At 27.6% G+C, this 24,378-nt stretch overlaps 1 protein-coding gene and 2 long non-coding RNA genes across 4 annotated transcripts in view; 2 read left to right on the plus strand and 1 right to left on the minus strand.

The window, feature by feature from the left end:
* LOC148232978 (uncharacterized) overlaps positions 1 to 24,378 on the minus strand; it is an 82,829-nt gene that overhangs the window by 40,629 nt on the left and 17,822 nt on the right. The window lies entirely within an intron of this gene.
* LOC148232979 (uncharacterized) lies at positions 16,471 to 17,154 on the plus strand. The gene is made up of 2 exons (XR_015810548.1): positions 16,471 to 16,806; positions 16,848 to 17,154. It is a non-coding gene; the product is annotated as an uncharacterized LOC148232979 (long non-coding RNA).
* Positions 20,137 to 24,049, plus strand: LOC148232980 (uncharacterized). The gene is made up of 3 exons (XR_015810547.1): positions 20,137 to 22,444; positions 22,513 to 22,556; positions 22,638 to 24,049. It is a non-coding gene; the product is annotated as an uncharacterized LOC148232980 (long non-coding RNA).

A 24,378-nucleotide genomic window follows, 5' to 3' on the forward strand; every position in this document is an offset into this window, starting at 1 on the left:
TGATGCTAGGAAACCATCAATAATAATCGTGATCGAGAATGTATGTGAAGTACTTTGTTGTCGCACAGCCGACTATGCTAATGAACCAGTGGATATATGCTCATTTATAAGGAGCATTGCGAACATATAAGTGTTCTTTAGCTCTTCAATTCCGAAGTAGACGTTCAAGTGAAAAATTCAGTAGAGGGGAGTATTTAAAAAATGATCGTTAGTTGCTCGCATTTCCGTATTTATATAAAAGACCCTTTCGAGTTTGTTTTCCATCCCTTTCGGTGGAACGGCCGAGTTTTGGAACAGATTCCTATTTGAGTAGCAATCGGGTTACCCTTTCTCAACGCATTTTCGATGGATGCATTTAATCTTTCTGATTCATAGTACCACATCTCATGCGGGGCCGATCGAGCGTAAGTTAATGAGCGACGCGGGCGTATTCGGGTCGCGCGAGCAATTAGTCGCGACAGCATATAAATCATTAAAACATTTTAAATCTTTACGATAAAAAAAAGAAGAAATATAAACACTCACCAAAAAAAAAACTAATTTATTTGCATTAGGTAAACTGAAAACGTTCGAAGAATATGCATAAAAAATATAAACAAGATCGAAGAATATGCATAAAAAATATAAACAAGATCGGGATTTTTTTTTTATCTTGGCCACATGTGGCAATTACGCATGTAGGATTGGGGACAGGCCCGAATTATATTCGTATAATAAAGTTAACGAAAATTTAACAGATGTCACTGTAAATCATAAATATAATAATATAATTTTCGATCTCGACCTAAACACATGTAAGGGTGAGGACAGTCTCGAATTCTACTCGTAAAAATTTTTTTTTAACAAAAACTCACAGATGTCACTGTAAACCATAAATAAAAGAATATAATAAACAGAACTGTGATCACAGTCTCCCGCTACCGCGGTAAAGATTTTGGTAATTGTAATCACAGTCTCCCGCATACAACGATTGGCGGACTGAGGACTGTGATACTCGTCTCCCGCATGAGATGTGGTACAGTAATAATATAAAAACCTCGATATATCGGACTATTGCGGGTGAGGTAGTGTCCATTAAAGTTTAAAGTCTGTTATATAAAAGTAGGTTTTCCGAATGTGTTTTTTTAGTAATAAAACAAACGGCATTATACAATTTCAGTGAAGTTTCCATTAATGGATTGAAAATATTATGTGATATTAAACAATGATGATGTAGGTCAGAATTTTTTTTTATCAAATTAAAATAAATAAACAATCACTTTTCGAAAGCACATTATTTGAATGTAGGTATAAAGGTAAAGATAAGACGTGGTTATTATGCGCAGAACATTGTTTTCAAGATGTTCTTAACAATTTTCACATTTGAACGGATATCTTGTCCGTTTTATCTACATTATTTTTAAACAATTTTACATACTAAAATTGGCTTAGTCATTTAATAGCATCATGCTTGTAAATTTTGCTAAAAGCTTTTTGACCGTTTTAGATGTACTGATTTAATCCTTGCATTAGATTTTCTAACCGTTGAACGATTGGGTGGTTCAATTGATAAACAGGACATAACAATATTTATGTAAACTTGGTTTAAATAAACATAGCATATGTATATGTATGTTTACTTTGATTACATCTGCCAATCATATTAGTCTAATCTGCTTGACTTTTACATATTTCAAAATCCTGTCAAGATACAAATTTAAGATCGCAAATAAATGACATATGACAAGTTTATATATTTTACCCGATAGTACTGTTGTTTTTAACAATCTTTCTTAAAGTATTTTGCATTGTTACATTGCCATTAAATTTTATTTAGGGTAACTATTTAGCAATTAAAATTTTATTGAAAATATTACGCTGTATCATATTTTAATAAAAAAACAGCAATACGAACAATAAAAATAAATCATTTGTGATGTATTGTAAAACGTTTTAGATATTTAAGTGTCAGAGATAGTTGAAAAATCGATCATAAAAAAAAATTAGAAGTGGAAAACCAGTAATAGTGAATGATGTCAGCTTCCAAAAGAATAAAACTACAACTATTGAAATAATTTTTGATAAACATAATCAAGTGTGCAGGTGCACGGTAAAAAAACTGGACAAGGTGTGAACTGTGTAAATGGATAGCTTTGGAAGTTAAAAATGCTATTTTTACTATATCTGATAACTGGAGACGAAAAATGGGTTCTATATTCGAAAAAGTAGAGAAAAAATAATGACAATATAAAGGATAATCTTAACAAAAAAGTAGTTTTGTGTCTGGTGTAATTGTAAGGGCATAGCTTATTTTTAGGCACTCTAACAACAAATGTATAGCTTTGTTGTATTTAGCTGGATCGTTTAGATGCAGAAATTAAAAAGTACGGGTTTATTAATAGCTAGTAAAATTAACATAAAATAAAATCTAGGTCTTTAGATGAAAGACAATACGCCATTCTACATAATTTTTAATTATAGACTATAAACTTAGTTAGACTTTTAGAGGTCAAAAAATATAATAATCATGATTTTTTAGAGGTCAAAAAATATAATAATCATGATCAGGTAGAATCAGGAATCTCTGTTTATTTTACCTCAAAAACAGCCACGTTTTATGAAAGAGACATTGACAGCAATTTAAATAATTGCTTCATTTAAAAAATGATATAGCTTTTTGATCCACTTACATATATTTATTTCATGGACTATTTAAATGCGCCATATATAAAATAATTGTTCCATAAAACGAAGTTTTCGTGCATTACTATTGGATAGGTTAGGTGCGAGTGAGCGGTAGCGAGCGAGCATTGTTCAGAACAGTGAACATCTTATAAATAATTCTCTGCAACAAATCCTTTTCCAAAGAAAAAATCTGAATTTACTTTACAAAAATTCTTACAAAGAAACCTTATTATTCACAAACAATTTGTTTTATGGAACAAAATATTTATTAAAATGCATATATTTCTCAAAATAATTTCCTGATAAATAGTACCCTATTTTTAAATCATATGGTGTAAAAAGCACAGGAAAGTACATCCCCTTGTTCAACTATCTGAATTAGCATCTTTAGCACTTCCAAGCAATCCATTACTGGACACAATTTTTTGTGTATTATTTTATTCTTATTTATCTTAAAATTTAGAAATATTTATTAAGTGACAATGATTCATTCCTGTGTATTGTGAATTAGCAATTCTTTAATTTTTTTATTTATTTTAATTTTTAAGCAAAGTAACGCTACTTGTCAACTTGACAAGACCTTTATTTTTTCAATCTCATACATAAGATAGGCAAATAATCACTAAAGATACATATAAAATGAAAATTCTAATAAAATTAATAAAATAAGACTATAATAATTGTATGTATACATCCTTAGTAATGCTCACGAATCAAATGACTATAATACAGAATTACGAACGATTCAAAACAAGCCGTGTTCGTGACATCCGACATCTAATTAAGTTATGGCTTTAATTACCAACATCACAGAAGACGGATACATAGAGGAAATATTACTTGTGAATATAGGGAAATTCAGATTGAGGAGTTTTAATATATTATTTCATTATTTATTTTTATTTGTTGAATTGTGCATATAAAATTATTGTAATATGTCACATTTTATTATTTTTTAGATATTGGATATAAATATCTTTTATATATAGGGATTTCTTTAGAAAATTAAGATCCTTAATTATTTGATTATATTAAATTCTTTAGTGCTAAATATGTAAATATTATATTATACTTTGTTAATAATATAAGCATCTTTTAAATCACTAATAAAGCATAATTTTTTTCGAAAACCAGAAAGATATTTTATGAATATTATAGCGTCTGCTCTTTGAAGATTTGTACCCATCGATACGTTCATGGAATACTGCAACAAGTTAACATAGGATCATAAATGGACTTCCTACACATTTATTCAAGAGCAACATTCATCAAACAGTACTACGTGGAAGCTATGTGGGAACATGTCACGCAGCCGCAAGCAGAAATCAGATCAACTCGGTTGCATCATAAAAGCATATATAATATCCTATAAAACAGGACCTTGGAAACCTAGCGCCTTAGCATTTAAGATTAGTTGAGCTTCGAGAATCCGTTAGAGAGAGCACTTGGCTTCTTTGGCAGGTGTATCGATAAAGGCATTTAATATCGATAAAGAAATGATCGATAGGTCTTTACTGATGATTTATCATAAACATATCTTAACTGAAACAATGATTAAGCCAGTGAATGGACTTATCTATACAAGTCGAACAACAACGACGAAGAAAGGCTTTTAATTACCGTTTCTGTAATTAAGTTATCGTGCAAGATTCCGACGTCGTGTAAGACGCTTTAATAAAGTTTTCCGTGTGATTAATGTGATTTTAATTTAACTGCAAATTAGTTAAGCTAATATTCCATGGGTTATATGCAAAAGTTGCATAAACTTGCAATCGAAGTACTAGCAAGGTATAGTTTCGTTAATGTGGCTATTTGAAAAGCTCCGATCGTAAAAATACAAGTTTTTAGACACATTGGAATATTTATAATACTTTCAACCATAAAAATGTTGTTATTTTTTATTATTGAATATTCATCGTACAGAGTTTAACCACACAAGTGAATTAGCATGTAAAACCTGTTTATTAATTATAGGAGTGTACGTTGTTTTATGTATATTATAATATAAGATCGTCTAGCATTTTAAGTTATAATTAAGATGTGTTATAATATAGTTGAGCGTTTTAGGTGGGCGAGCTTAATATACATTATTTTATAATTGACCTCATAAAAGAGTAGTTGTATATAGTTCAATATGAGCGACATATTGAGATTCTTAAATTTAAATTTATTTCTTGATGCATGTTTTGATATGCAACTAGCGTTTCTTCACAAGAATTCTCATTTCTTTATAGAAATTTTAAATTAAAATTAAATTTGTACGAATATGCTTAAAATGTTTACAATCACTGCCCTTTTTATAACGCTGCATAATTAAAGGCTAGTTTATGTCTAATATACATACTTCTTGTAAAGTTTTAATATGTTTCTGGGAATGAAAAAAAATGTTTACAATTTTTTAACACTCGAACTCGATTAAAATAAGATATTCAGATAAGAATCCTTTCCGAAGGTGTTTGTGCCAGATGTTTGAAAATGTGTATACTTTCTCGGAAGATCGAAAGTATTTGAATGAGCAACAATTTGTTTGCGGTTTTCTATTACACTAACCGGCCGGCGGTTTTATCTTTGCTTTGGTGGTCTAGGAACCCGCTTCTATAAGAAGAAATTGCGCATACATATCAGCAAAATGCAGAACGATTTAGGGCTATTTATATTTTTTCTTTTTCAATAATCCAAAAAGTTTTTTTTATTTATAATTTTTTTGGCCTTACTTTTCTTGTTAAAATAATTTAAAAATATAAATTCTAAGCTAAGCTCGAATTTTCAACGGGCAATTAAAGAGAAATTATATAATCGAAAAAATCAGACATTGTTTTTAATAATTAAATATTTACAAAATTCAGAATCTTTCACCAGTCAACAAAATAATGAATTCTTTAGTTATTCTTCAAAATCAAAAATATTTATAATGGGGAAAGAAATTATTCGCAGAATCATTTTATAGTCAGAATATTGTTAAAAACAACTAACCAAAAATTAAATTAAGCTTTTAAGCATACTGTTTTTAACAAATTGAATATTGAAATTAAATTTATTATTTTGATAAAAATTTTAAAACTAAATAAAATAATTTAAAACTTATTGTAGTTATAAAACTTTTATAAAGAGGCTTTATTACTTTTATAGCAAACTGAAATGTAATTCTATATAGTTAGTTTATATTAAATTTGAATACAGAAAAGTAAGGTTAATTATCTAATTTTTAGATATTAAAAAAATATATTATAAAATGATGGATTTTGGATAAGAGTTAATGAATAGTTTGTATATTATACATGTATTTTATATATATAAAAAATGTATCTTAAAATTTCTTATTTAAATTAATAATATGATACTCTGAAAGCTTACTAATAAGAGCTAATATATCTTAGTTAATAATATTGTTTTCGCAAAATCACCCCTCGAGTGTTAAATTGCCACATTTAGCAGTACCATGAAAAGGCGGAAAACCGTGGTTAACCTTCGATAAAACCTCAAAAATACAGCTTTTAAATAAAATTAACTACATCTACCCACACAATAATAATAAGTATACACTTATACGTAAACCACAGCCATATCGTTTACGTATCCAACGGTATCGGTGGTATATAACGCTAGGAGCAAACAAATACAGTAACGCCATCAACTCGAATATATAACGATCTCCTACATCCGATAGCATAATCCATTACTTTGAACATGCATAGCGTAAAACGGTTCATATCCTCGTGGCTTACCCTGTTATTCGTTAAAGTCCTTAAGTGTCCCACAACAGGTTTCTTTTCCTAGAGCGGGCCCGTCAAACGATCCTCCAGAGAACGTCTTTAAATTGCCCTATCGATGCAACCGGTTGATTTTTTTCTCATATATATTCTCGACTTGCCATTTATGTGTGTATATCGTTTGCGAGCTTACGTCTTAAGCTGCCGAAGAAAACTTGTTGCACGAAAGCTGTCTCGCAATTCGCGTTTGAATTCACTCGATAAAGCTTCCAACTTATTGGTGCGATTAATAAAGAACGCTGATGAGGATCGCCATGGTGATAAAATGTAGCGAAGAATCTGCTGGCGAATTGCCGTGGATGATTATAGAAGAAAATCTGGATTAGATTTGTACAATGTGCAGAATCCGTAATTCAACATTTAATTAAAACAAATTAACATTCTAGAGCCATAGATACGATAGCGTAATGTTATACTTTAATCGCTAGGCATTAAATCATTCGCACGATTTAAGTGAATAGTTTATGCTATTGATTCATTTAAAGCTTAACACAAAGCTACTAAATTCGTGCCGTTTAAATTGCTTTACAATATATATTTTATGTTTATACTTGTAATAATATTTTTCGTAATTTTCATTGCCCATAAACGGGTAGAAGAATAACAATTTAACTAGTACATTAAGTATTTGTTAAATTAACTTTTAAATTAGGGCTAAAATGAGTTAAAATACATACTTAACATGTTCTTGCCAAATATTTTTTTAAGTTCTGTAGGTATTTCTTGTTATTAAAAAATACTATAAAAGAGCAAAAATATAAAATATATTTTTCATGAATCTGTTGAGTAATTAGGTAAAACTGGTATTTATTTTCAATTAATCTAATTTGACATTTAAAAAAAATGAGATTAATTTATTCTTTATCACAATATCTTTAAGATGTTTGTTTGTGTATGTATTATAATATATTAATATTTTTTCAAAAAATATTATTACATAAAATAGCTATTAACATATTTTATATTATTAGGTATAAATATATCTATAAATAACTGTAAATTATTATACATTGCACAGTGAGATAATTTTTAATGAAAAAACTGTGTATAAAATAAATTTATGAAACCATCGAACATATATATTTTACAAAGGGTTTGCTGTAATTGTGGCTCTAAAACCGAAATTTATCAAAAAAATCATATTATAAAGAAAATATGGTAATATATACAACAGTTTTATTTTATAAACAGCTAATTAAACCAGTAATAACATACGATAGGTATTAAGTAACAATAATGACTATTTTTTTAATGAGTTAGTTTATACAAATTAAAGCAATCAAAATGTATACCACGCCTTTTTATACCAGCCTTAAAAAACTTTATAGTAGATTGTTATTGCCTTAAGTTAAAGAACATTGTCACGTTCATATCGTAAAAACAGAAAATTTGGTGCAATTTCTATTTTCTCCTCTTTTAATTTTAGCCACAAATGTTTTATGTCATATTTTATTAAATTGTAGCTTATAACAACCGTTTTAGCTAATAATAACTGGTTTATAACAATTTTCATGTAAATATGAAAATGATTATAAACCAGTAACACGTATGCATATATGCATGTAAAATTATTTACCAAAATTGGTGACTACGATGAGAGCAAAATTTAATTTTAGTATAAACATAAAATGCATAAATACAGCTTAATTTCTAGATATACATTAAATTTTCAGTAGCTCTAACTCATTTATGTATTTATATTTTACTTTGAGGTTTTTATTTTATTTTTCTTTATTCTTTATTTTATCTTTAAACTTCCTTTTGTAAACTGAAATATAAGTTTAAAGCAGCAACTTGTAATTAAGTTTAAATAAAGCATGTATTTTCCTGTATTCTTATTCATATGAAAAAATTTTGGTATATTGCTTAAATAAACCTAAACTTATTATGTATAGTAAAAATCACTCGATAGTTTTAGAATTTTTTTCTTATTGGATGTTTTCGATATGATAAAAATCAAAAAGATTATTGCAAATGTAAAGCAATTAAAATGAAAAATCAATATATTTGAAAAAATGTATATATGTAGTAAGTAAACATAAAAAAGTCCCCAAGAGTTGTGTAACAAAGATTTCCTAAGTAATGCTTTGAAAAATTGTAAAAAAAATATAGTGTTATTAAATATTAAGGTAGTAGTCATAATTTTTTTTTACATATTCAATTTAATGTACACAAATATTATATATTGATATTTTAAGCATATTTTTAATAAAAGCTGTTCTATAGTTTTTTTGTGGAATTAATAACATAAAATTCCAGTTTTTAAGATATACATAGTTAACAAAAATATTGTAAAAAATATAATTTAAGATATATTATTATATTGTCTTTCTCTTATTTTTGTGTGATATTTTATTTATTTATAAGTTTATTTATATTTATTGTCATACATATTTATTATATTAACTGAAAAAAATCACTCCAATAAAGGTAATCATTGCAAAATGTTTTAAAAATTAAAAAATAATTATTAAGCTATCTATTAAACTCAAAATATTCTCTCTATCTTAAGTACGAGATTTTCAAGCACTATTTAATATATATTTTTTACTACATCATTAAGAAATAATACTGTTAAATAAAAATAATGTTTTTATTAGTTTTGCTGATATTTGCTGATACTGATTTTTTAAAAGCAAATTAAATTTTTTTAAATAATTTTTCGACAAAATTTATAAAAACTGGTACATTTCTTTAAAATCTTGAATTTTAAAAGTAAAAAAAAATATTGCAACAAATAGAATCATTTCAATGAAACTTTTAAACATATATTCTTTGGAATTATGAAATATATACTAATATTTCATTGCTCATTTTTTAATAATTAAAATGGCTTGTAAGCTAAGCTACAGAAATATTTTTTTTCTGACTTGTTTTGGGATCTTAAATTGACACAAAGTCTAAAATATGCCAATTGTCATTTTTTACGCCATACTATAAAAAATGTTTTGTAAAAAGCGTATAAACGGATATTAATTTTAGCGTCATTGATAAATCGTTTTTTATTTAAGATAATAAATTGTTTGTTGTCGTAGGAAAAATATATTTTGTTACCTATTGGATCATCAAACGAGGAAAATCTGCTCAAAATACGGTATTGTGTATATATAAATGAGTATTTTTACTTCACCTTTCGTCGAAAGTATAAAAAAACGATTACTCACGTTAATAATCTCACACTTCAATGACCCACAGTACTCTGCCATGAATGTATAGGCATTTATACAAACATAAGCCTCGGCGGGAGGTCCAGACCCAGAATGACTATGAACATTAATAAAAAAAGTTGTAATGGATCGTTCGGGTGTGGTTTGTATCGCCGACAAATATCGCATTAAGTCGATATTCGATTAAATCGCTCTTAATTCCCACTTAATGACTAAACCAGTGGCAGTTAATTATTTTAGATTCAGTGTCTGTAACGTTACAATAATTCGATTATAAAAAGTTTTACTATTGCTAATAATATATTTGGCTTTATGATCGCATGTGCTTATAAATGAAATCAGTGAGGCGTGAATTTTATTTAAGTAGTTTACAATGCTCCAATTATGCAACCACATATGAATATCATATGTGTCTCTGCGCTTGGATTGATATTGTTTTATTATGCGTAATGTATTGTTCGTTGAGCAAAAAATTGCGGTTTAACATGTACATATTTATAATATATAGATACATACATATGTCCTAAGGCATAATATAGTATATGTATTTTATGAGGACCAGTTCCCAAATCGAACTGGATTCGACGTCAAATTATACTGAAATTTACTACTTGTTCGCAATGCTTTCTCTTGCTCTTTTATCCCCATGTGAAAAATATTTTCCCATCGTTCTTTAAAAATATAGCAAAGTCATAGTCGGTGTTTCGATAGATAAAAATCCACGCTGTGAAATTGTTTAAAATATATAAATATACCAATAGGCTCACAGAATGGCAATATTTTTTGTTCAATACTAAAAGAGACCGACAACAAAAAGATATGTAGTAATTATTTCTTGCGATTGAATCGATCTCTGTGGTCCACTCTGTACTGACATTGCATTTTTTTTGTTAATAAGTTGCAAATTATAATAAAGTGATTAAAATATATATCAAACCCGTTAACTTCTATTTATTACATATTCTTAAGCTCCGTTAAATATTATGGTACTTGCTCACATAATAAAGTAGTTCACCAAATGACATATAACGGAATCCTTGCAAGAAAGCAATTATAAAGCATTAAAAGTAATTATTGAGTATCCATTAAAGAAATTTACAACAAATATAAATATTATTAATAAAAAAAGCAACGGTCTAAGAACTAACGAAGATAACCATTCAATTAAATAATTTGGTAACATTGAACCGCTTAATTACGTTATATTTTAATTACACAGTATTTAATAGATTGAATCGACTCCATAAAATCACTATTTTTCTATTTAATCCGTTAAATAATTAAACGAATAGCTAATCTAACCATGTTTGTAATGGTATTCAATAGTATAACTTAACAGCTAACTAAACCGATAAATAATTTATGATATACATATAAATATAAAACTCCTAATACATATTATAAAATACAATTTCTATTAAATATATTTTTTATATAAAAAATGGCCGAGTTATTAAGGCAAATAATTGTTTTACAGTATAATTTTCAAGATTAGACATAAACTTTCGACTTAAAAAAATCATAATAAAAAGTTAGATCGGAAGTGTGTATACAATTGATTGATCTGTAAGTATTGTGCCTCTGAATTGGCCCAACTCTTCAATGAATGATTGACGAGGTCGTAGCTTATGGGAAAAAAATACACTGTGTTCATCTTCATCGGCCTTAATGACGAATCTGACGGATGGAAAAGATTCGAGCTTAGTTAAAAATAACTCAATTAATCATTCCGAATTGAATGTGTATTGACCGATGCGGTTTCAAAGATTGTCAATTTTAATTTATCGACGGCGCTAATGATCGAAATCTGCGTATTTTTTTGTATCGCGAAATGTCAATCATGCTGTCTACTAGCAGCGGATTGATTGAGAGCTCACAAATGACACATTTAACGAGCTCGTTAAACACGATAAATGATTTATATTAGTTACGGAGAAAGCTGTATTTTTTAATAAGCTTGAATTTAATAATAAGAATGTAATTTATTTAATAATGATTGATTTGTTGTTATTAAATTAAATTATTGTAATTAGCAATAATTTGGATTTGTTGTGAAGATCTGGTTCGATCAAAACAACATTAAAACTTTCGTTATATTTTTTTTTTAATATTTAGAAATGGCAAAGAATCAAAAATTAATAATGTAGTGATAATATATAACGTTATGTGTCTAGGAGATTAATAGATGTGATTAATAAAGTGTGATATCTGTTACAGCTTGGAAAAAATTACCCTAAGGCAAACATATCTTTTTCGTTAAAATTTGCGTAGGAATTATTTATTAAATATATTTTTTACATTTTTTTAAATCTTCCGTTGTAACATGACACGCTTAATCTTAATTCATTACATTAAAGATAATCAGTACCAATGATGTAAACAAATTAATACAACAATCAATATCTACAAGTATATAAGTATTAATCATTTTCAGCTAGAGCCGGTTATTTTAGTACAAATTAAATTTTTTTGTGGGATTCGAATCTGTGAGCTCTGAATTATCAGTGTCAACATTACATACATGTAATTATTGTTTCAAGAAAAAAATATTTTCTAAGCAGTATATGATTTAGCGATCGAGAGCGAGGACCTCGAGGAGTAATGAAGCTTAAAGCTTTTATAATCTATATGCTTCGTATTGTATTGTATAAATATAATTAATATTTTCGCTTTTTTATTAAAAAAAATATATTTTTATTGCTATTACTCATTTTTTTATAATGCAATAACAATAAGGAACTGTTTTTTTAATTCCATTATAATAATCTTTCATATTTATTTGTAAAATTAAATGATGATATTATCTGTATTTTCCTCCTAACATTTGACAAAATATTTTAAAATCTTTTTAAATATTACTTCTACGAAAATTATGATTTAGTATACTACATAAAATATATTTATTATATTTAATATGAATGAGAAATACAATTTTAATTTTTATGTGAAATTTGCTATAAAATATATTCAGTATTTATAAAGTATTCCTAATCATAATTTTATATTAGAATTATTATGGTATATACCTTAACTAGTGCATATAGTGTTGAAAAACGATGATTTTTACAGTATTTTTTCAATTTCTTTAAAGGGTTTTGTAAGTAGCATTGTATCATTTTAAATAATCAGGAATATATGAATAGGTCCATATTCCTAAAAAACTATAAGACTATTTCCTTCACATCGATGTTATAATTACACCGTAAAGCTGAGACCAAACGAGATTACTCTCAGAGTGGTATGAAAAATGGCATCACGGCTAGATGTGAAAACGGAACGGGTTTCCAAGCTGTAACCGAGCGTTTCGGTCTCCAAACTACCCCGACCTGTTCAGCCCGATGGATACCGCTAACTCCAGATTCCCAGCTGCTCTTCTGCCCGATCCACCTAAGGCATCAAGCCAAGTTCACTGACATTAGGAGATCGAAGAAAATCGCATTACGCACTGTGCATAACCGATTTTGCAGGGACACGTACGTGAGACGTGGTAATGCAGTCGAGACGCCGCCGCCGCTAGCTAACGTTTTCTGGTGTCACAGGGTTTTATACGTGTTGGTGTGTAAGGATCGTTGATAAATGAAGAATGGATACTCTGTGAATCGTGCATGAACGTTATAAAATAAAATAATCTAGTAAAACATAACTTATAGTTGAAAAAATATTTTTTAAATCAATGTTTATTGAATGAAAACTATATGAAAACTAAAATTTATTTTATTATTTTTACAAAAAAAAATTTCAGCAGTTCATCTAAGTACACTAATTGATCTATTGAAACCAACAAGCTTATTGCATATTATTTTCATTAAAAATTAATTCGTATAGCAACAACGAATTCTTTTTACACATGTTACATATTAATTAAATTGTATGTAATTAATTATTTACACGTGTTTCTCATTAATAAGTAATTATCATTATCGTATTATATATCTAGTATAAATATAAATAAATCTACGCCTCATTTATTCCTGGTTTTCAATACCAGGAGGGCGGGCCTTAAAATGGTGCCCTACCGACGTGATCTGAACACGAAAATTTAATTTGAGCTACACCATTTAGATAGCTCCATAAATAAAATGCAAAAGTTATTTTTCGACTTATTGCAATTTACAATAGTTTTTATTTATAAATACATACATATTTGTATGGGGTATGTATCCAATTAGTATGATGAGTGTTGTATTATAAAGTATTAAGTACGAACTTTGCCATATATTTTAGTACATTTCCGAATTTAATACATATTAAAAGTAAATAAATTAATAATCCAAAGAATATTACGGTATTAAAAATATTTATTATAATTTAATGCGCATGCGCAAGACGGCAACATATGCTTGCATATGTGGTATATTTGCGATAGGTATGTAAGAGGGACACCAGCGTGTTAATTAGTGACGACGTCGCACCACTTTTTTATGTTCGATTAATTGGCGTTCGTTATGTTAGTGTGCTCTCGCGTGCGATTAACGCGTTAAATGTTGATTGATGTGTAAGACAGAGTGGTTTTTAACGATGTTGACACAATTGATTACGGATCTCAATCTGATTAAAAGATTTGGTTTGACTACCTATATTATTTATTTAAGAATTTTTAGTATGAGACATTACATCATTTTGTTGAAGCGTAAAATAAATATTTCTGAATAAAGATATGGCTTAATCAACCGTTAGCACACGGCCTTTACAGTTTATTAATATCTAAATATGTTTTCTAAGTGGAGTGAGGAATTATTTTTTATTTTAAATTGTGATGACACATTACAGTCAATTAACTATATTTACACATATTATTTAAATATTAGGTTCATGCGTTTATGTTATACATAGATATGTTTTAATAATATTGATATAAACATGACTTAGATTTAAACATATTATTTTATGGCGCAATAATAAATCAGTAGCTTAATGATATATTACCAATATATATAGATTATGCAAATTATTTGCTTTCAAGTTATGAAAGCAAATGATAAGCAAAATGAATATTTTAACAATTATCTCTCGGCACGCAACGGAAGACTGGTAGCCGCAAACTTGCACCGTTTTACATGCAGACTAATAAATATATATCCGACTTTTACGTCCAGGGCTTCTCAATTAGTGGTTCGTGGATAATTTCGTATTAATAGAAAACTCGTTCTAAAATATAAATATTTATATATTTTTTATGTAATATATTGCTCGCTTCAATAGTTTCAATTAAAAATACTTAATTGCCCGTTGGATATATGTACATATTAAAAAATATAAAAGCAATAGAGTAATAAAATTATTTCAGTACGTGTTTAAGTATCTTTTAAAAAAATTCTTATGGCACTGGATATAGAAAACGTAATATGCCATATATAACGTAAAACTTAAATGAGTTCGTTAAAAATTGGATTACGTTGGAATTGGATTTATAACGACTTGTCGATCGTTGTACGTGATGGGAAAAAGTTTATGGCGTTATACAATTCGAAATTCCAATTTTATACATTGGACCTATATAGTCATTATCATAATGTACGATGATTAACAATAAAAATATATGACGCTGTAGCATAAAATGAGCTAAAATGTGAATAAGTGATACGATAATAAGACCTATAAAATTAATTCAATGGTCGTTTCATAAGCTTGTATCTTCCATTTTTTTATTTCTTACATAAATACATACACATTAGATATATAATTATATGTCGTAAAAATACCACACACAAACTTATTCCACCGTGGTCTAATTATATAATACATGTCAAGACCTGTGCGCGTAATGGTCAGTAATAAAATTGTATTGAAAATGCATATAATAATTATTTTAAACCTACACCGTAACAGTTATATAAGATACACGCTGATAAGATCTGATTTTAAACGATGATGCGTCGGAATTCATAATGAATATGTTACACTACAAAATTAGTAATGACACTTGTCTTTCAAAAGCATAGAATGAATTGACCTTTGGGCGGGGAATATGTTAAACAATCAATATACGGTAGTGAAAAGGTACTGTTTGATAGATTGACACGTATATAATCTGATTGGTACCATTCATTCAGGATGAAAAAAATACAAAATAAACGATTATCAAACCTTACGCGTCGTTAAATAATTCGTTAAAAATCAGAATCGTGTTCGGCACAAATTTATCGTGTTCAACATTTGATCTAAAGCGATGTTGAATATTTATAGATTTTTTATAATGTTGACGATGTTCTTTCACAAGTGACACGTCGTAAAAGTGCCGTTGATAATTAGAACGTTCCTGATAGATTAATAAAAAAACGTGTTGTTGTTAATTAATGGTTAGCAAAAAAAAAACACCTTTTAAATTAAGTTGTTTGCTTTTAAAAATTTGTATGCGATTATTTATAGTTTAATTAAATTTATTATTAATGTTTTTTGCATTTGTATGACGAGATAAAGTCGTATATGATATTACGTGAATTAAACAAATCTAATCTAAAATTAGAATATTGGTCACAGTAGTTCAATATAACATTGTGTCAGTTAAAGGACTATTGCTTATAAAGGTTTTTCTTTGCTTCTTTAAAACACAAGCAACTTAAATCTATAAGATATAAAAAATAAATAAAAAACTGTGTGTCATAGCAGACCCGCAGAAACTATAAATCAAACATGAGGATATTGTGAATAAGAGTTACAACAAAAACAAGTTTAAAAATCCATAAAGGAAGTTATTAAAATTATTAATAATATCACGAACAGTGGTCAGATTCAGGGACTCTAATAAAGTTCAAGAATAGTGAAGACATGTTTGTAATACAAATATAAAATGGTTGGATTTATATCAGCGGTTTCCAACCTGGGAGGCGCGCCTCCCAGGGGAGGCGCGGACTATTGCCAGGGGAGGCGCCAACATTTTTTAATGAATTATTTTTTATACCATAATATCCACAAATGAATAAAACTTGATATATTAATGTAACAGTGAAAATTCAGTGCATGAATGTTCATTTTTTTACATTTAAATATATTTAATTCCTATTAAAAAAATTATCTGGAGCGGAGAAATTTAAAAATGGCGCGTTTGCAAACGCTCTGTTTCGGTAATACACAAAACGACCGCTAGTTGCATAAAACAATAACCTCACATTTAAATGTCACTCGTGTCAACTGAAGCGTGTCGGCAGGGCGTGATATTGTTTTTTTTTAATTGTTTCTGACGTGATTTCTTCTTGAAAATAATCGTTAGTATATTTTAAACTTCATTTTTAAAAATATTTTTTAGACGAATGGATAAATTTTTGAGTGGTTACAAGAGAAAAGTCAACAATAATGAAGATACTGATGCTGATACTAGTGGGAATAAAATCAAAAAAGTACAAGGAAGTAAAGCTCCCAAGAAAAGACAATACAGTTCATCCTATTTATCATTAGGATTCACTAGTGTCATTATAGATGGCTTGGAAAAACCAATGTGTTTGTTGTGTTCGAAAGTTTTGGCTTCAGATAGTATGAGACCAGTCAAATTAAAACGGCACCATGAAACTCTACATTCTGAATACGTTGATAAGTCCATAGAATATTTTGAAAGAAAATTGGATGAGCTTAATAATCAAAAGCAAACGTTCAAAAATATTCTTTCTGTATCACCAAATGCATTATTGGCTTCGTACCATGTCTCTTACCGAATCGCAAAATGTAAGAAACCACATACAATAGGAGAAACTCTAATTTTACCAGCAGCTATTGATATGGTTCGAATAATGTTCGGCGAATCATATGCAAAACAGTTGCAACAAATTCCGCTTGCTGATAATACAGTCGGAAGAAGAATCAATGATATATCTGAAGATATTTGCGATCAATTAGTTTCTCGGCTGCGTACTTCGAAGATATAGCTAAAGATGCCCATTTAATTGCATATGTTCGATATGTTGTGGAAAATAATATATTAGAAGATATATTATTTTGCAAACCCATTCCTGGAAAGACCACATCCATTGAAATTTTTAATATAATGGACAGTTTTTTTAAAGAAAACGACATAACGTGGAGTAATTGTATTGGACTGTGTACTGACGGAGCTCACTCAATGTCACAGAGCAGCTCTAGTGTCAAAAAATATGAGCGAGGAACTTAACAACATTTTTACAAAAATTATAAAAATTATAAACTACATTAAGAACAGTCCTTTGAGATCTAGGCTGTTTGCAAAGTTGTGTGTAGATATGGAAGCTAATTATACCTCACTTCTGTATTATTGTGAAGTTCGCTGGCTATCTCGTGCAAAAGCGATTCAAAGGGTATTTGAACTCAAAGAAGAAATAACAGCCTTTCTCGAAGAAAATCACCACGAAGAGGCACATTTGTGGACGAACGATAATTTCCTTGTTAAACTTGCCTATTTAGTTGAAATTTTTGGAAAATTGAGCAGTTTGAATAAATCAATGCAGGGATCACAAATGCATCCACTTGTTCAAAAAGACAAAGTAAAAGCTTTCATTAAAAAGTTGAAGTTATGGAAGTCAAATTTACAAAAGAATGAGTTGGACATGTTTTCACTGTCAAAAGATTTCTGGGCCACAGCCAATATTGAAACAAGCAAGAATCTTTTTATTGAACACTTGGATAGTCTAGTGCTGCATTTTTCAAATTATTTTAAAGACCTTGATTTCTCAAAGTTTTTGTGGGTACAGAATCCATTTATCGACGATGAAAACGACAAATTTGAGCTGACAACCATTGAAAAGGAAAAACTTATAGAATTATCATGCGATAGCCTACTAAAACAAAAGTTTCAAAATGAAACCTTAATTCAATTTTGGATGAATCTTAAAGGAGAGTATGAATCTTTGTATTGCAAAGCAATGCAAGTGCTTCTACCGTTTGTAACGTCGTATTTATGCGAAACGGGCTTTTCGGCACTGGCTGCAATGAAAACTAAATATCGCAACAGGTTAGTAGTCGAAAAAGAGATACGAGTGGCACTCTCCACATTGCCCCCAAGATTTGATAAGTTTTGTGCTAATAAACAACAACATCCGTCGCATTAAATTTTTATGCGATAGATGTAGTTGGTTTATTTGTTTAAAAAAACTTATATATAAAAATAAATATACACGTATGTGTATGTTATAACTAAACCTTGTTATTGTTCTGTTAATTGTGGTTTTCAGTTTATTTTTGTAATAAAGTTTTTATTATTTAAAACGTGTCTATATTATTTAATATATTAAAAAAATAAAAGGTAAGGGAGGCGCGGAAATACGCGGAGGCGTAGTAACAAAAAGGTTGGAAACCGCTGATTTATATGGAAAAATAACAGTAAAAAATGTCATTGAATTTCTCTCTTTGTCGATTATGTATATACAAATATATCTATTAAAGCTTTGTCTAAGAAATGATTATATTTGTATAATAAAAATAATTTGCTGATTTATTATACATTCAATACAGCTTTGGGTTATGGTATATAATTATGGATTCTTAAAATAATAATTCCGTTGTAAAAATCTTTAGCAAATATTTATTTATTATTTTTCTACTTTGTATTTGTTATTGATTTTTTTTTAGTTTTTATAGTTTTATTTCGCATTGATTTCACTTAAAAATATTTTTAATTTAAAATTTGAGTTATATTATTTTTTTTTTAATATTCTTGAATCAAAATTTACTACAAATATTATGATATAAGTCAATATTATAATATAATATTTAGCATCTCTTTGTGAACAATAAGTATTACATATAATGAGCAGTAACTCTTAAGTAAAATAGTTTATTATATTACAAATATATGGCCAGTTAATGCTTATGAATAGTCAATAACTTGCCATAAACGGTAAGTGTAAGTAATGTATTGATAAATGGTCAGTAATTTTCCCATAGCCGTTATTTTTTAATTACATTTAAATATAAATTCATTATATTGCTTAGAAGATTGTATTTGATTTTAATAATATATAGAATTTTTACCAATTAAAAAAAAAAGAATTGCCAACTACGGCCACTAAAAACATTTGTGAAGTGGTAGATGCTTCATTATTTATTCACAAATGTCCAAGATGGTTTAAAATATTTCTAACGGAAAATTACGATATCCTGAAAGTAGGAAACCTTAAAAAATAGTCGATGATATTCTGGTTACAGAAATGGAAGCATATCCTACTCAATCTATCCATTAGCTGTCCGTAAAACTTAATTAATCTGATTTAACACTTTGAGTAGTGAGTTAATTTATATACATTTGGTAATTTGTTAGTATACACATAGGAGTGAGTAAATTTTACGTATTTTTCATAATTATTTATGTTGCTAATTATTATTATTTTATATGCATTTATAGTGAATTATAAAAAAATCAGGGATTACTACTTTGATTTATTTTATTTATTTTTTGTGTTAGTATGTTCCAATAATTTTTACACTTAACACTTTTATATTATTAAATTTCGGTAATTTATTTTGCATATTTTTACAATTTTTTTTATATCATTTCAGAGGCTCCCAATATTTAATAAAAAAATAAAATAAAATTTTTCGTACTTTTTTATTTATTGCTATTATTTTATACTAGCTGTCGGTACCTCACTATCGTGAGGTACCGATAGCTAGCGAGTGTGCGAATACCGGACCCTCAACTTTTTGGGTTTTAAATATAATTTTTGCTTCGTTCTGATTTTTTTAAACATTTTTTAAAATTTAATGGTTCAAATTGGACATTACTATTTATGATTTTCAATGATAGACAAAATAGTTCAATCTATAAAAAAGTACTTAACATTTTCAATTCATTTGAAAATAGGTTTACAACTTGACTAAATATTTCCAGAAGAAAACATTTTATATTATTTATTAGATTTACAACGTTAGATTTTATCGTTATATTGAAACTTAGATATTTAATGATACATCTAAATATTGTATATCATTTATGAATAGGTTTAAAACTTGGCTAGATAATAATAAATTAAAAATTGTACTATGAAATTTCAATACAGCGAAGCTCACGGAACCAATGAATAAATTTTGGTATACTGAAAATTCGTTATATTGAACGTAAGGAAGATGATATATTTTATTTTTAATTATCACATTACTACAACATCGAAATAACCTCTTATAAGGTTGACAGATAGTTTTTTGCCCATTTTTAAGGATACTGTATGAAACAATAAAATTTGTGAAAAAAATGTTTTATAAAAAAAGTTTGAGGGTCAGCGAAACACCTGTAATGTCGCTTTTGAACACATCTGTCACACACCACGTCAAGAACGAACTGAATTTGGAGAAATATTGTGTAAAGTTGCAACGTCATTCTTAAATTCAGATCAAAATATTTCGTTATACTGAGATCAGTCTTCGTTATAATGAAAACATTTTGTACGCAAGTTTTTCGGGGACAAATTAAAGATTCGTTATACTGGGAATTTTGTTATTTCGGTATTCGTTACAAAGAGATTTCGTTGTAATATTTTTTAAAATAGGTTTGTAACTTTACTAAATATTATTAAAACAAAAAATATCAAAATGTTTTCAACATAAAAAATAATATTAAAACGTAACATTTTGTATCATTTAAAAGTAGGTTTACAGTTTAATAAATAATAATAATAATAAATAGCATCGGTTACACATCCGCTCAAAAATATTACTGATATGAAAAAATATTTTGTTACACCTTACTAACGCTACAACACAATCGATCATATATAGTTAGTGCAATGTGAGTGATTATAAGTCATTAATTGTGTTTTAGCGTATTTTATGTGTTTGAGTGCCAGTTTTAACGCTGCATAACACAATTATATCATAAATTTAAATTTTCGTAATATAAAAGTTTTTTGGTGACATCATAAGTTACTTTATAATTTAAAAAAAATATTTCTATGTTTTATGTGTAAATATAAAAGTCAGTTTTTAATTACATTTACTAATGAGAAAGAAACAATAAACTAAAGATATCAAGCACCTAATCTGTTACTTTAGACCAAAAGTGCGATTTAAAAATATTAATAATTTTGAAACCTTTGTCTTTTTTGATTAAAAAATATTTTGATTTACATATTTTTTAAAGTAAATGTTTTTCTGCGCAGCATTATATATTTTAATAATTAATGAGTGTAAAAAGTTTTCACTATATTTAAAATTAATAATGAACTAATGATATTTAAAATCTATAATAAATTATTAATATTTAAAATCCATAATAAAATAAAAAATATTTTTAATGTTGAAAAAAATATTTTGAATAAATCTTGAAATTTTATTCTGAAACTTTTAATTTAAAAAATATTTAAATTAGTGTTATACATTTTTGTGTAGTTTAGTTTCAAAGGCGTCAGTAAGATGGATTTTTGCAATACTGTGCGCTTAGTAGTTGGTTGGTAATGAATAGTACTTATTTTGAAACTTTGCCCCTTTTTGTTTAAAATATTTTTTAAAGTAAAGTTTTAAAAATTCTCTAAAAACTAAAACTTTAAATTGCCAACGTTCGCCAAAATTTAGGTACATATTTTTTCTGTATAGAGAAGTTAATACATATCCACATTATTTATACTATATTTTAAATCTGTAAACTAAAAAAATATTTTAAAAAACATTTTTTTTTGTATTTGATGAATTTTATACATATTTTAATAAATTTTATACAATTTAAATCGTTAAAATAAATTTCGCTCGTTAAAATCAATTTCGCTCGTTAAAATCAATTTAGTTCGTTCTCAAGCGCGGGACTTCCCAAATTTGCTTTGACAGTTCTGTCACATCTGGCAAGAAATATGTTATAATCGTGGCATTTTTGTTACAAAGTGACAATTGAAGATGATTCAAGTGATGCAGCATTTGAAATTATAGACAAAACTATAAATTGCGGGTGTGCCAGTAAGTGTTTAGTTATAAATGAATAATATAACACGGTTATTCTAACAAAATTACTATTGACTTTCCAGGATCTAATATTAAAAGACAAACAGCGGTGATTTGGCAATTAAAGGTATACATACCGAAGTTAATTAAACATATTACAATGCTAGTAATAATAAAAAATATATGACATATTGTGACAATTTTGTAGAAGATGAAAAGATGCCAATCTACGTGTTTAATCCTCTACAGTACATCCATCAATTGTGTTCTTCGGTTGTCGTTTAAATTTAATTTATGGATTATATTAGTAGTAATAATGTGTTCAATGTTTACTCTTGATAAGAGTCTTATTGTTTCTTAATTATTTTTCAGAAGCAATGATGGAACAATTTGATGACCTATATGGCTACAACGTAGAATTGGTATATATAAACAAAGAGTTAATCTTCTCGTGTTGAAGTCACTGTCAGCAAGTAATATCTTTTTATAAAGAACATACTACATAAGTTTGATGTAACTGAATATCTTAAATTTGGCTATTCAGAAAGAGGAATGATGGCACAGAACAAAAATTGTACCTATTTTGCCACATCGGAATTAAAAATAACCCACTCTTAGATATTTTGGCTATCGATTATTCCAGGTATGCAATCACATATTTATAATCATTGTAAAATGTCGTTTATTAGATAACATCCAAGAAACTACACATTTATAAGCTGTCCGACAGCGCCGATTTGATCGACGTTAACTTTCAATCCTCACATACTAAGGATATATTACACGTTCATGTTTAAAACATTACTGGTTAATTTAAAATTCTTAAAATCTAACGTATATATGTATTAAATCGGAAAGCAATGATAATGTTTATGTAATATAAAAGTAAAACTCACTTTTCGGCCTCGGAGCCCGGCGACGGGATTTCAAAATTTGAAGATTTCATTACAAAGATTGTTTTATGATTGTTTATCTAATTTAATCAATGTATTCTTCTTATCCTCAACACATTATGTATATATTTAATTTTCATAGTTATAACACATCTAGTTAATTTGCAATCCGATTATTTATAAAAGCAAAAACTCACTTTTAGGCCTCGGAGCCCGTCGCCGGGAATTCAAAATTTGAAAATTTCATTACGAAGATTATTTTATGATTGTTTATCTAGTTTAATCAATGTATTCTTCTAATCCTCAACACATTATGTATATATTTCATTTTTATTCAGTCAAATGACGAATTAATGAAAATTATTGTCGCGTAGCAAAATTTTATTATTAAATAATAATTATTTAAAAGTGTTGTCACGGTACTATCTATGTGAATTTGAATGCTTATTTTTCATTGGTCGACGCTATTTGAATATTTGAATGCTTATTTTTGATTGGTCGAAACAACAGAACGCATTACCGGCCGCTCGAAAATCAATCGGAACAAATTAAATTTTAATTTTTATTATTATTTATTATTATAATTAAATATATTTCCTTTGTTTACGTGTATTGTTACACACCGTTCATACAAAGCGTTACGATTTATAGAGTATAGAATTGAACGGAGAATGTTTCGTTTAAAGTTATGCGCGTCCGGAAGCGACGACGGCTTAGAACAATTATATATAAGATGTAAATAAAATTAGTAAAATAATATATAAATATCTGGGGTACCATTATTTCGGGATTACCTAATATTTAGCAATATATTTTATATGTTACGTTATGTGTTATAAAGTCAAAATATAAATATAACTTAATATAAAGAACAGATATTTAAAACATATTTCAGTAAATTTAATAAATGTATGTTTTTCAGTTATATTAAATTACTAACTAAAAATAATTAAGTACTTTATTTTTAAATGTGCAACAATAATAAGACTTGTTTATATAATTGTAAAATGAATAACTACGATTTTTATTTAAAAAGTTGACTATCAAAACCTTAAC

This window comes from Plectrocnemia conspersa, unplaced genomic scaffold, assembly GCF_051122295.1.
Source record: "Plectrocnemia conspersa isolate PC_06_02 unplaced genomic scaffold, ASM5112229v1 ptg000008l, whole genome shotgun sequence".
NCBI lineage: Eukaryota > Metazoa > Arthropoda > Insecta > Trichoptera > Polycentropodidae > Plectrocnemia > Plectrocnemia conspersa.